At 43.7% G+C, this 13,702-nt stretch overlaps 1 protein-coding gene and 1 long non-coding RNA gene across 2 annotated transcripts in view; one reads left to right on the top strand and one right to left on the bottom strand.

The window, feature by feature from the left end:
* Nucleotides 1–13,702, top strand: part of LOC310823739 (uncharacterized protein) — a gene marked incomplete at both ends in the record, with an annotated part of 320,139 nt that overhangs the window by 176,872 nt on the left and 129,565 nt on the right. The window lies entirely within an intron of this gene.
* On the bottom strand, nucleotides 11,594–12,503 carry LOC310823962. Its single transcript, XR_014554994.1, has 3 exons — nucleotides 12,359–12,503; nucleotides 11,946–12,248; nucleotides 11,594–11,729 (listed from the first exon to the last, which is right to left on the bottom strand). It is a non-coding gene; the product is annotated as an uncharacterized lncRNA (long non-coding RNA).

Raw genomic sequence — 13,702 nt, 5'->3', positions numbered from 1 at the left:
GTCTGTCTGCCAGAAAAACAATGAAAAACATCAACTTACGGTTGTGATCTGTCTCCCACCTCAGTGCTCAGCTCTGCTCTCTGTCTGGCTCCTCACTGATGCAGCTCTCCCCTGGCCATTGTATCACCTGATGATGCACATATGACAGGATGACAGTTATCACACCACTGACAAATGTGAAAAAAACATAAATACACATATTGTTCTTTTTTTGTTCAATGTTCTAGTGTGTCGTCAACACAACATTCAGTCTGAAAGATCTTCAAGGTTGTCAACATGACTTAGAGACAGAAAGGGAGCGTGACCTATCTTGTTAGATTATCTCTAATATAAACGTCTAACTTTTAATCTGCTGTGAATAATTGCCAGCCTCCATTAGATAATGTTGAATAAGAGGGAAGTAAATAATGTAATTCTCTGACAAAATTTGGCCATTAAAATGTCACACACACACACACACACACACACACACACACACACACACACACACACACACACACACACACACACACACACACACTCACACATGTATGATTTTCATGCTGCAGGAAATAGACTTAAAAGAATGACCAAAGCGAAAATCTGACTTGAAATTGAATGATTCTTTGATTGATGATGTGATGTGGGACTCACTCAACAAGGTCTAGGCAGGGTTTAAGAGTTACGGTTGTCTGCTGGTCCAGGACAAGGTCTAGGCAGGGTTCAACAGTCACAGTTGTCTGCTGGTCCAGGACAAGGTCTAGGCAGGGTTCAACAGTGACGGTTGTCTGCTAGTCCAGGACAAGGTCTAGGCAGGGTTCAACAGTCACGGTTGTCTGCTGGTCCAGGACAAGCCGACAGTACCAACTAGAAGAAGACTGAACTGTAAAAGAATGTAACAATCAATATAAAACAACAGAGGCTTGAATGTTACAAGTACAGGTAATTATCAATACAATTACACAGTTAAATGTGTCTCCCCTCCTCCTCTCTGACCTCTGTCAAAAGATGATACAGTTATTGTAATAATTAAAACTAAAAACACTTGAGGTGACTTCAGGAAATGAGGTGGTAGTTGGTGGTTGGTCCATGGGAGAACAGAAGAGGGAAGTAAACTATACATGTTAACATAAAGCATGATGGCCGACTAGAAGATGTGTTTCGACTAGGATAGAGTCTCTAAGCTCAAGAGCTTGTTAGCAGTGTCTACAGTAGACACAACCATAGACACACTACTCTGCACACGTGACAGTTCTTTGTAACTGACTCGGTCAACGCCTCCCATTTGCTGTAAAACGTGTAGTAGAGAGCTGCGTGTGTCGAGGAGAGCCACATCTCTCTCTCCTCTTCCCCCTGTGCCGGGCCGAGCTTCTCCTTTCTAATCTGAGGAGGTGTGTACACCATATAGACTAGGATAGATTCTCTGATTCTCTGTCAGATAGAGATATATAATATGTACACATATACAGTATATATATATATAAATAATATTTAATTTTTTTTGATTTATAATAAAATATAATATAATGCTAAAAACAAATTAGATTTTTTTTTATGATCTATCCCTTTAATGCAGTAAGAATGTCCAGTAGGCATCAATCAAAGCTATTTTCCATTTTAAACTGGCAGATGAAGCCAGCTCAGCCTGAACATGGAGGCCAGGTCAGTTTGACTCTGGACCGTAACTGTTAATATCAGATGATACATCATAGTCATAGTACCCTCTCTTCCTGGTTAATAATCAACAACATGTACACTTACACAAATTTTACTGCTCAGTATCATAGCTCACACCACAACACACTACACACCACTACACACACAACACTACACTACACTACACAACACTCCACTACACTACACTACACACACTACACTACACTACACACCACTACACACCACACCACACCACACTAAAACACTACACACCACACCAAACACAACACAACACAACACAACACACAACGCAACACAACAATACCACACTATACACTTTCTCTGTCTTTTTCTCCCTCTCTCCCTACCTCTCTTCCTCCCTCTTCATCCCTCCCTCCCTCTCTCCCTCCCTCTCTCCCTCCTTCACTCGCTCTCTCTCTCTCTTTCTCTCCCTCTCTCTCTCTCTCTCTCCCTCCCTCTCTCCCTCCCTACCTCTTCTCCCCATCCAATCTCTCTCTCTCTTTCTCTTTCCCTCTTTCTGTCTTTTTCTCTCTTTCCTTCCCTACCCCCTTCTCTCCCTCTACCTCCCCCCTCTCTCCATCAACCTCCCACCCTCTCTCCCACTCTCTCTACCTCCCTTCCTCTCTCCCTCCCTCTTTCTCCCTCCCTCCTTCTCTCCTTCCCTACCTCCCTCTCTCCCTCCTTCACACGCTCTCTCTCTCTTTCTCTCCCTCCCTCTCTCTCTCTCTGTCACAATCTCTCTCTCTCTTTCTTTCACTCCACTCCCTTTCCTGCCTCCCTCCCTCCTCTTGCTCTCCCTCCGTGCCTCTCTCTCCCTCCGTGCCTCTCTCTCCCTCTGTGCCTCTCTCTCTCTCCCTCCTCTCTCCATCCCATCTCTCTTCCTCTCTCCCTACCTCTCTATACTACTCTCCCTCTATCTCTCCCTCATCCTCTCCCTCCCTCCCCCCTCTCTCTCCTTCCCTCTCTCCCTCCATCCTCTCCCTCCCTCCCTCCCCTTCCTATCTCCCTCCCTCTCTCCCTCCTCTCCCTCCCTCTCTACCTCCCTCCCTTCTCTCTGTCCCTCTCTCCCTCCCTATATCCCTCCCTCTCTCCCTCCCTCCCTCCCTCCTCTCTCTCATTCTCTCCCTTCCTCCCTCCCTCCCTCCCTCACTCCCTCTATCCTTCCGTCTGGCACCAACAACTATGCCACGTTCAAAGTCACTTAAACCACCTTCAGCAGGTCATCTTGACCATGTCTACATGCCTAAATGCATTGAGTTGCTGCCATGTGATTGGCTGATTAGATATTTGCGTTAAAGAGCAGTTGAACAGGTGTACCTAATAAAGTGGCCGGTGGATGGATATATATATATATATATATATATATATATATATATATATATATATATATATATATATAAAATGTATAATATAAACAAAATATATAGATATATTTTTGTGATCTATCCCTTTAATGCAGTAAGAATGTACAATAGACGTAATCAAAGCTTTTTTCCATTTTAAACTCACAAATAAAGCCAGCCTGAAAATGGAGGCCAGGTCAGTTTGAATCTGGACCGTAACTGTTAATATCAGATGATACATCATAGTCATAGTACCCTCTCTTCCTGGTTAATAATCAACAACAACATGTACACTTACATAACTTTTACTGCTCAGTATCATAGCTCACACCACACCACACAACACTACACTACACTACACTACACCACACAACACTACACTACACTACACTACACTACACTACACAACACTACACTACACTACACTACACTACACACACAACACACCAAACACAACACTACACTACACTACACTACACAACACAACACAACACTACACTACACTACACTACACCACACAACACAACACAACACAACACAACACAACACAACACAACACAACACACAACACAACACAACACCACACTAAAACACTACACAAAACACCACAACATATGATCAATTTAAAGACAATATAAGGGTTTGTAATGGAATGGAAGAGGTCACAAGAAAACAGATGGTCCTAGAACATTTGGAGAATGCAGTCAAGAGGGGTGAGGTCAGATTGAGGGGTTTGCTATAGGTGAAGAGAACAAAGGATCAAAGCTGCATAAACCAGGATAGAGTACTTAAAAGTTAGGGTAATTAAGTAATAAACAAAGGTATAAACAGCCAGAACAAAAGGCTTTTTGAAATCAGCCTGGGCGTCAGCAAGGTCTGACCAGACTAACGGGGGCCAGCCAGGTGGGCGGCGCACACCTTGATGACGAAATATAGATTTTGAATGTTATTGGTGCATGTAGACAGGAAACAGAAATACGTTGAATAGAAGGCGTTAACCTGTGCCAAGTCTATGAAGGCAGGTGACTGAAGAGATAACGGGGTCAACTTTGCAAACCTGAATGACTAAATATTCTCTGTGAATAAAGTCTGTAAATGAATCAACAGCTCTGGTTAACGGTATTTTATTTCAAAGTATTATAACTTAAATTCTACGACAAACGCACCACACAACACACCACACAAGTACACTTTTCCAGCAGAGCACACTCTTCCTGGTTAATGATCAACAAGAACCATAAACAGTTATATGATTTTTACTGCTCCGGACCACAGTTCACACAACACAACACTCATTTTAGAGGCAGTGGTCCCCTCCTCTCTCTCCTCTCCTCAAAGAACCTCCTGCTATAAACCCAATGAACACTCGCAGCACGTTAAAGGAGACCAAAGACCACACACACACACACTCACACACTCACACACACACACACACACGCATGATTTTCATGCTGCAGGAAATAAACTGAAAAGAATGACCAAAGCGAAAATCGGACTTGAAATTGAATGATTATTTGGTTGATGATGTGATGTGGGACTCACTCAACAAGGTCTAGGCAGGGTTCAACAGTCACGGTTGTCTGCTGGTCCACGACAAGGTCTAGGCAGGGTTCAACAGTCACGGTTGTCTGCTGGTCCAGGACAAGCCGACAGTACCAACTAGAGAAAGACTGAACTGTAAAGGAATGTAACAATCAATATAAAACAACAGAGGCTTGAATGTTACAAGACCAGGAAATTATCAATACAATTACACAGTTAAATGTGTCTCCTCTCATCCTTCCTGACCTTTGTCAGAAGATGATACAGTTATTGTAATAATTATGACTAAAAACACTTTAGGTGACTTTAGGAAATGAGGTGGTAGTTGTGGTTGGTCCATGGGAGAACAGAAGAGGGAAGTAAACTATACATGTTAACATAAAGCATGATGGCCGACTAGAAGATGTGTTTCGACGAGGATAGAGTCTCTAAGCTCAAGAGCTTGTTAGCAGTGTCTACAGTAGACACAACCATAGACACACTACTCTGCACACGTGACAGTTCTTTGTAACTGACTCGGTCAACGCCTCCCATTTGCTGTACAACGTGTAGTAGAGAGCTGCGTGTGTCGAGGAGGGCCACATCTCTCTCTCCTCTTCCCCCTGTGCCGGGCAGAGCTTCTCCTTTCTACTCTGAGGAGGTGCGTACACCATATCGACGAGGGTAGATTCTCTGATTCTCTGTCATATATATATAAATATATACATATATAATGTATAATATTCTATCTATCCTTTTAATGCAGTAAGAATGTCCAGTAGACGTCAATCAAAGCTATTTTCCTTCTTAAACTGGCAGATGAAGCCAGCTCAGCCTGAATATGGAGGCCAGGTCAGTTTGACTCTGGACCATAACTGTTAATATCAGATGATAAATCATAGTCATAGTCTTAGTCATCATAGCCTCCCTTCCTGGTTAATTATCAACAACAACATGTACACTTACACAACTTTTACTGCTCAGTATCATAGATCATAAAGATTATTTTTGTGATCTATCCCTTTAATGCAGTAAGAATGTACAATAGACATCAATCAAAGCTTTTTTCCATTTTAAACTCATTAAAAAAGCCAGCCTGAAAATGGAGGCCAGGTCAGTTTGAATCTGGACCGTAACTGTTAATATCAGATGATACATCATAGTCATAGTACCCTCTCTTCCTGGTTAATAATCAACAACAACATGTACAGTTACACAACTTGTACTGCTCACTATCAAAGCTCACACCACACTACACTACACTACACTACACACCACTACACACACAACCATACACTACACTACACTATACTACACTACACACCACTACACTACACTACACTACACTACACTACACAACACACAACACTACACTACACTACACCACACCACACTACACTACACAACACAACACACACAACACACCACACTAAAACACTACACACCACACCAAACACCACACCACACCACACCACACCACAACACAACGCAACACAACAAACCACACAAAACACTTTCTCTGTCTTTTTCTCTCTCTCCCTGTACCTCCCCCCTCTCTCCCTCTACCTCTCTCCCTCCCTCCCTCTCTCCCTCCCTACCTCCCTATCTCCCTCCTTCACTCTCTCTCTCTCTCTTTTTCTCTCCCTCTCTCTCTCTCTCTCCCTCCCTCTCTCCCTCCCTACCTCTTCTCCCCATCCAATCTCTCTCTCTCTCTTTCCCTCTTTCTGTCTTTTTCTCTCTCTCCCTCCCTACCCCCTCTCTCCCTCTATCTCTCACCCTCTCTCCCTACCTCCCTTCCTCTCTCCCTCCCTCCCTCCCTCTCCCCCTCCCTACCTCCCTCTCTCCCTCCTTCACTCACTCTCTCTCTCTTTCTCTCTATCACAATCTCTCTCTCTCTTTCTTTCACTCCCCTCCCTTTCCTCCCTCACTCCCTCCTCTTGCTCTCCCTCTGTGCCTCTCTCTCCTTCCGTGCCTCTCTCTCTTCCTCTGTACCTCTCTCTCCCTCCCTCCTCTCTCCATCCCATCTCTCTTGCTCCCTCCCTACCTCTCTCTACAACTCTCGCTCCCTCCCTCCCTCCTCTCTCTCATTCTCTCCCTCCCTCACTCCTTCCCTCACTCCCTCTATCCCTCTGTCTGGCACCAACAACTATGCCACGTTCAAAGTCACTTAAATCACCTTTCTTCCCCATTCTGATGCTCGGTTTGAACTTCAGCAGGTAGTCTTGTTGTCTTGCCTAAATGCATTGAGTTGCTGCCATGTGATTGGCTGATTAGATATTTGTGTTAAAGAGCAGTTGAACACGTGTACCTAATAAAGTGGCCGGTGAGTGTATATATATATATAATATGTATAATATAATATAAAAAAAAAAAAAGATTATTTTTATGATCTATCCCTTTAATGCAGTAAGAATGTCCAGTAGGGGTCAATCAAACTGGCAGATGAAACCAGCTCAGCCTGAATATGGAGGCCAGGTCAGTTTGACTCTGGACCATAACTGTTAATATCAGATGATAAATCATAGTCATAGTACCCTCTCTTCCTGGTTAATTATTAACAACAACATGTACACTTACATAACTTTTACTGCTCAGTATCATAGCTCACACTACACTACACTACACTACACTACACTACAGAAGACACAACAACACAACACACCACACCACACCACAACACTACACAGAACACAACACAACATAACACCACAAGTACAGTTTTCCAGCAGAGCACACTCTCCCTGGTTAATGATCAACAAGAACCATAAACAGTTATATGATTTTTACTGCTCAGGATCACAGTTCACACAACACAACACTCACAGTGAACATTTCCATCACAGTTCAATCTTGTTAAATATGACGATTCATCAACAAGAGAGTTTCTCACGTTTCTCTTCCATTTCAACTGTATATATATCAGTGTGTGTGTGGGGGAGGGGGGGTGTTTGTATGTGTATGTGTGTGTATGTGTGTGTATGTGTGTGTTGTATAGTTTTATCTTTTGTCCTAGTTTGATCTGTAGTCCTAGTTGTATATGTAACCAGCAGAACCGCTGCCATATGAGGTTTGTCCTCTTGTGAGTGCCGTAGCCCAAGTTCCCTCTGACACGCCCCTCAGCTAGCCGGTCAGCGGCTAATCATCTATTAGCGGCAAAGCCACTCTATAAAACAAGCTCACAAGTAGGCTATTGGACATTCCTGGGTTCTGTATACGTTGCAGCTCTTATCTGTTTTCACAGCGCTCGTCAGTAAAAAGGTATGTGCCACTGCCTCCTCTGTTACGCTGTACCACTGCATATGTTTAATGTTCTGTCTAAATGCTAAATTGTGGGCAATTAAACCCTAACCCTAACCCTAACCCTAATACAATTAATCACAGTTAAATCCTAACCCTAACCCTAACCCTAACCCTAACCTCATTTCTACTCCTAACCCTAACCCTAACCTCATTTCTACTCCTAACCCTAACCCTAACCCTTTCCCTATCCCTAACCCTAACCTCATTTCTACTCCTAACCCTAACCCTAACCCTAACCCTAACTTCATTTCTACTCCTAACCCTAAACCTAACCCTAACCTCATTTCTACTCTTAACCCTAACCCTAACCTCATTTCTACTCCTAACCCTAACCCTAACCCTAACCTAATTTCTAATCCTAACCCTAACCCTAACCCTAACCTTAACCCTAACCTCATTTTTAGTCCTAACCCTAACGCTAACCCTAACCTCATTTCTACTCCTAACCCTAACCCTAACCTTAACCCTAACCCTAACCCTAACCTAATTTCTACTCCTAACCCTAACCCTATCCCTATCCCTAATCCTAACCCTTACCCTAATCTCATTTCTACTCCTAACCCTAACCTCATTTCTACTCCTAACCCTAACCCTAACCCTAACCTCATTTCTACTCCTAACCCTAACCCTAACTTCATTTCTACTCCTATCCCTAACCCTAACCCTAACCTCATTTCTACTCCAAACCCTAACCCTAACCCTAACCCTATCCCTAACCCTAACCCTAACCCTAACCTCATCTCTACTCCTAACCCTAACCCTAACCCTATCCCTATCTCTAACCCTAACCCTATCCCTAACCCTAACCCTAACCCTATCCCTAACCCTAACCCTAACCTCACTTCTACTCCTAACCCTAACCTCATTTCTACTCCTAACCCTAACCCTATCCCTATCCCTAACCCTAACCCTAACCTCATTTCTACTCCTAACCCTAACCCTAACCCTATCCCTAACCCTATCCCTAACCCTAACCCTATCCCTAACCCTAACCCTAACCTCATTTCTACTCCTAACCCTAACCCCTAACCCTCACCTTCACCCTACTTCTACTCCTAACCCTAACCCTAAACCTAACACTGACCCTAACCCTAACCTCATTTCTACTCCTAACCCTAACCCTAACCCTAACATCATCTCTACTCCTAACCCTAACCCTAACCTCATTTCTACTCCTAACCCTAACCCTAACCCTAACCTAATTTCTACTCCTAACCCTAACCCTATCCCTAACCCTATCCCTAACCCTAACCTCATCTCTACTCCTAACCCTAACCCTAACCTCATTTCTACTCCTAACCCTAACCCTACCCCTAACCCTAACCCTATCCCTAACCCTAACCCTAACCTCACTTCTACTCCTAACCCTAACCCTAAACCTAACACTAACCCTAACCCTAACCCTAACCCTATCCCTAACCCTAACCCTAACCCTAACCTCATTTCTACTCCTAACCCTAACCCTAACCTCATCTCTACTCCTAACCCTAACCCTAACCTCACTTCTACTCCTAACCCTAACCCTAACCCTAACCCTATCCCTAACCCTAACCCTAACCTCATTTCTACTCCAAACCCTAACCCTAACCCTATCCCTATCCCTATCCCTAACCCTAACCCTATCCCTAATATGCCTTTGTTGACAAGCTTAAGACCGTAGAATTTCCACACGGCGCCATGTTATTTTCTATAGATGTAGATGCTCTGTACACTAATATTGATACTCACCTAGGACTCCAGGCTGTTCAGAATATTTTGGTAAGGCACCCAGATCCAAATAGACCGGATGCAGCTATCTTGAGGTTGTTGGAGTTGGGTCTAACCAAAAATGACTTTGTATTTAATGATAAATATTATTTACAGATTCATGGTACGGCGATGGGGAAGAAGTTTGCTCCCGCCTATGCAAACATCTATATGGCTGAATTTGAGCGAACTGTCTTCCCCAAATGCCACAAACTGCCAACACTGTATCTGCGGTATCTGGATGATATTTTTGGAGTCTGGCCCCATGGGGAACCAGACTTTCGGAATTTTATGTCAACGCTCAACGAACACCATCCTTCCATAACATTTAAATATGAATTACATCCAGAGAAAATAAATTTTCTGGACACTGAGGTGTTTGTGGAGGATGGTGAGGATGGGAGGGTGGGTCTCGGGACGAGGGTCTATTTTAAGCCGACGGACACCCATGCTCTGCTGCACAGATCTTCTTACCATCCCAGGCATATCTACAGGGGGATTGTCAAATCCCAACTGATTAGGTTTCGCCGGATCTGTGTGGCGGAGGTGGATGTGCGTTCGGCGACTCGGACCCTCTTCCAGGCCCTGGGACCGAGGGGCTATAGCAGGACGTTCCTCCGCGGCATCCAAGTGGAGGTCCAGCAGATGTTTAGTGGGGGGGGTAAACCTGCAGAAGGGAGGGACGATAAACATCTGGGCCCGTATCCTTAAAGATTCTGAGAATCCTCTCAGAGAGCTCCTAACTTAACCTAAAAATTCCTTGCCAGGAGTTTTAGCTTAGAAGTGATTCCAGAACATTTTCAGTGAACTCTGAGCCAGGAATGGATGAAAAATCCTATCTTAGTGAGGGGGTGTGGTTGACCCCGTTGCTAGGTATGAGTCATCATTTCAAAAGCCGTGATTGGTTGATCCTACAAGTTTGATGAAAATGAACTTTTGGTGATAATGAGCAAAGGATGTACCCTCAAATCAATAAACATAATTATACACTCTAATCTTATGCAGACTATAATTGTAAATAATATTTCACATTCAAGAAAATATCTGGAAAATGAATAGTAAGCTGTAGGGGTTATAGCCTAACATTAGAATCTAAAATATGTGAAAACTTAAGCTCATTACACCATGTTCAAATAATGATTTGTGTCTCATTTGCTCATATTAATATCCTAGCTGGCATATTTTGTACTTTCACTTCCATATGGACCCCATTGAAAACAAGATGGCCTATCTCAAGGGGCTGTCCTTAATGAAGTAGAAATTGCAACGTTACAACTCAGTGTGAACTTAACGAGGGTAACACAGCTCAGCTTTTAACAATGTCTGTGATTGCTGGCTGGTCTATTTATGAAGGCTTGTTAACAAATATCCTACAAACACAGAAAATGGAGAAAAAAAGGAATCGCAAGCCGAACTGGACTGAGGAGCAAGGTTTGTTGCTGGCCCAGTTGGTGAACGAACATAAAGGTATGTTACGAGGAAAATTTGGCCCAACTGTCACTAGCCAAGGCAAGAGGCGCGCCTGGGACACAATATCCCAAACAATCAATGCCTCTTTTCCACTGGTGGTGCGGACAGGCGACGATTGTGAGAAAAGGTGGTATGTGCTGCAGTCCAAGGCAAAATATGAGATTGCAGCACACAAGCGGGAATCCTCACTCACAGGTGAGCAAAATACTATGGCCTACCACATAATCTGGCAACTTGCTCCTGCTGGCAAAGTTAATTTACATGCCTAAGTACTGTGCTCATTGACTGTTTCTTTCTAGGGGGTGGACCACCTGCAAAGCGGCTGTCCCAGGTGGCCGACACTGTCTTTCAAGTCCTGGGACACTCTGAGGTCAGTGTCACCGGGCTGCCAACAGGCATTGACACGTCAATGATGCAGGCCCTTGAAATGCAGCAAAGGTAGGACACAGGGTTATTCATATCAACAGTGTTTATTCATTGCAGAAGCCATTTCATGTGTTATCCATGCTCATTGTATTAAATTAATTTAATCAAAACAATAATTAAACTAGGCCTATGTATTTCTGTAGCATGGAGCCATCACAAGAACCGGGCCCATCAAGTTTGCCGCCTGAACCATCTGCAGCTGCTACTCAGGATAGCCCGGCGGATCAAACACCATTCCCATCCGCAGCACCTGCTCCGTCAGCATCCCTGCTGGAGAGAAGATTGCAACTCACAATTGATGTGTTTGAACAACAAAAAAAAGTCCTTTCCCTTCAGGAGGAGTACTACCGCCTTAAAATTGAACACCTAAAAAATAAACGTGTTCTGTGTCTTGCATTTAACAATTGCAGGTGATGTGCAGTAAAACTGTGGTAGTTCTTAATACCATCACAAGTTCTCAAATGACATGGGGCTACAGCTTGCCTGAAATGTAAATTTGTGAAGTTTGCCCTGTAAGGCAGTCCACTCTGGGCTAGGTTCCCCTGTGGAATGTGAATATCTTCTTCACCACCATCCTCATCGTTGTCTCCATCCTCATCCTCATCGCCATCCTCCAGAGGTTCTGCAATCTGTCTAACCTTGCAAATATTGTGTAATATTGCACAGGCTATGATGACTTTGCTGACTTTTTCAGGCCTCAGCCGCACCTCTCCGTGGAGAACATGAAAGCGCCTCTTAAGCTGGCCTATGCCACGCTCCACCACCGCTCTTGTTGTCTTGTGGGCCCTACAATAGAATACAGACCTTTAATTATTTGATGGAAATATTGCACTACTTGGATGCTCTAACATATTGCTTGCATTTCATTTCCATGATTTTTGTATTGTTTGGCTTACCTGTTATAGTTTAGTTGGGGCCCTTGGCGTGGCTGGAGGTAAGGTGTAAGGAGCCATGGTTTGCATGGATAGCCACTGTCCCCTAACAAGTGGCAATTAGCTGGCACATAGCGTCTCTCAAAAAGCTGTCTGATGCCACTCTCGGAGAGCATTCTCGCATCATGTGTGGAGCCTGGCCATTTAGTCAAAATGTCCAAAATCTTCCAGGCCGCATTGAACACTATTTGCACATTGATGCTGTGGAAATTCTTCCTGTTAACAAAGACAGCCTCGTCCTCTGATGGCGCAATTATTCTCACATGTGTTCCATCAATTACACCCACAACGCCAGGGAATCCTGCAATGTCCATAAATGCCCTTTTATGTGTGTGTAAAGTGCGGGCATCCAGCGGGAATGAAACAAATTGTGTCACAATATTAGGTTGTGACAAAGCTGTCAGTGTTTGGGTGATGACTCTGCTGACGGAGGATTGGGACAGACCGAAGTCATCACTGCTGCATTGTTGCATTTTCCCTGTTGCCAAATACCTCAGGGTTGTGATTACTTTCTTCTCCGGTGTAATAGCGTTGTGGCGTCGAGTTGGTGAAGTAATTGCATCTCTAAGGAGATCCACCACAAACATGATTCCTGCACGATCCAATCTGTAGCGTCTCAATAATTCCCTGTCATCCAGTGTTTGCAGGACATCTCTCCTGACTCCTCTGTTGGCCATTTTGTGCAGCTGCTTAGGGTAACTCCTAAGCCACTAAAAGTCCTCTTCCCTGCTCTTAGCAGATCTCGCCTTAGGAGCCCTTTTAAGCGCTAGGACTCTTGAGGAATAGCTTTTATATTAACTGGGATTTTCGTGTCACTTTTAGGGGAAATTCTAAGAAAACGTCATGCCTCTGAGAATTTTCTTAGAATTTGGCCGCTAGGAGCCACTTTTTGCACAAAAATTCTTTAGAGATACGGGCCCTGGTCCCTTTTGTTTCAACTTATGCACCGGACGCCCTCGAATTAAATAAAATCGTTAAAGCCAATTTTAAAATAGCACAAACCAAAATAGACCCTCTCCGGGATTTTAGAATTATAGCAGCCTATAGGAGAAATAAAAACCTGAAAGATCAATTGGTGCAGGCATCTTTAAGGACCGAACGACGTGATCCGTTACAGTCACATTTTAAAGTGAATCAATTTATCACAAATAAATATTTTTGTGAACCACAGGTCTGGATCACTGTATTCGCTCCATGAAAATCGCTGAACCGCGAAATCGCCAATTCACAAATCTTGAAAAGTAAACAGAAGAAAAAAGAGATTAGTTTGTGTGCCAGTGCATTCCTGCCTAGGCAGATGTTTTATGA

Source organism: Argentina silus (assembly GCF_951799395.1).
Source record: "Argentina silus genome assembly, chromosome: Y".
NCBI classification, from domain to species: domain Eukaryota; kingdom Metazoa; phylum Chordata; class Actinopteri; order Argentiniformes; family Argentinidae; genus Argentina; species Argentina silus.
Note: the sequence above shows the minus strand (reverse complement) of the source record. Positions and strands in the feature narration are given on the sequence as shown.